Raw genomic sequence first — 1980 nt, forward strand, 5'->3', positions numbered from 1 at the left:
CTAAGAATGGCAGCTTCATGTCAAAATTCCAACAAAAATATTTATCAGCTGTCCCCCTCCCTCTTTTTTAAGGCAGCAGGAGACTCTAGATCCAAAATTCTGTATAATCCCTCTCTACTAACAATAACAAACAGCTCTTTGGCACTGTTTATACTATTCTTGGCAAGGCACAGAGCTCAGGTGACATCAAGTGTGACTATATAGATATATATATACAGTGAAGTCAGCTTATAATTAATTTCTGCAGATTTACAAATTTAACTGCATAGGAGTTAACATTTCTGAGAGACAGGAAATACCACAAACAAATGGATAATGGCATATGACACACAGGAGACAGAGTGCTTATTTCCTTAATATACAAAGAGCTCTTAAAAGTGAATAAAACAGTAAGTAACCCAATGGAATAATGGGCTTTCACATACGTTATAAATATTCTAATCTGGTGTGACATTTACTCTTTAACCTTATTTCTGTGACTTTCCCAGGCTTGTATTTTATGTGGTCAAATCTGTATGTCTTTCTTTCACTTTTATGCTTAGAAAGGCATTCCTCATTCTGATATACATCTGTTTGATTTTGGATTTGGGAGGGCATAAATTTCTGATCTGTCCATTTTCCTAAATAATTAGCTGGTTGTTCCAGCTTCATTTATGGTGTGGTCCTTTCTTTCCCCACCAATGCATGGTGTCACCTTTATCATATATTAAATGCTTATGTGTGCTAAAAATAACAAGTCCTTTGGGTGGAGTGCAGTGGATGAATCGGAGGCGTTTGCAGAGGTGGTGTTTGCAAGATGTGGACATCCTTCCTTTTCCCTCTGCCCACCCCCCCTTCCTCCCCAGAGACTGCAAACAGAGGGAAGGAAGCCAGGAAAACATTAAACAAGGTCTGTTGCTCTGGATAATGTCTTGGAAGAAAAAAAGCAGGAGGGGGTTTTATGGTTTAAAAACGCTTACCTGCTTCAAGAACCCTGCGAGAGGGACCGTAGCTGCCCCATACTGGGCGCTCACTTGACACCAGGGCGCTCACTCTGAGCACCTACAGGACGACCTCGCTCATCCTCAGGACCACCCACGACATGGGTGCTGTCATCCACCCCAATGTTAGAGATGAGGAATCAGACCCAGAGGCCTCAGGTCACTTCCCACCAAATCATTTGGAAGGACAACAGTCTAAAATGTGGCTAAACCAGCCAATCAACAAAGGTGCTGGGATTGTCACGTTCTTCAAAATGGTTCCTCTCAACAAAGACGTCAAGTGTCACAACCACTTGACCAGGAAGGTCCCTGCAGCTGGGATGCAGTGTTTTCTGGTGGAAATGGTCCTGGGTTGGAAAGTGATCTAGCCAGGTGACTTGTACGGTTCTGGGAACTGTGGACCACCATCGATTTCTGGGTACTCACTGAACTCCTGTTCCTTTCGCATGAACGCTTCTCCTTTCCGGGAAAGCGAAGAAAAAGGCTTTTCATCTCTCTAACTGGCTCAGGGGGGCACAGCAGAGACCTTTTTACCACAAGATCCTGTGGTAGCTCAGAGAATTCTGTATCTAAGTCTTTGGAGATTAGTGACCTTTGAGTGTGTGTTTTCATAATTTATAATCAATTGTTGAGTTTGCAGACTTTCACTGAGTGACTCAGTGGGCTGGTAAGGTGACAGGTGTCATGAGCATGTGGTAAAGTGGGGATGAGGCCCCCCGGTCAGGGCAGTGCGATATGGTATAAGGCACAGGTCCCCAACGCCTGGGTGGCGGGCCGCTGCTGGTCTGCAGTCTGCTAGGAACCAGGCTGCACAGCAGGAGGTGAGAGGCAGGCAAACAAGCGAGGCTGCATCTGCTGCCCCCATCGCTCTCCATCACTCGCATTACCGCCTGAACCCTCCTCCCCCACTGCCTCCGTCCGTGAAAAATTGTCTTCCACGAAACCGGTCCCTGGTGCCAAAAAGGCTGGGGACTGCTGGTATAAGCTGTGGTGGCAGATG

Source organism: Globicephala melas, chromosome 13 (assembly GCF_963455315.2).
Source record: "Globicephala melas chromosome 13, mGloMel1.2, whole genome shotgun sequence".
Lineage (NCBI taxonomy): Eukaryota > Metazoa > Chordata > Mammalia > Artiodactyla > Delphinidae > Globicephala > Globicephala melas.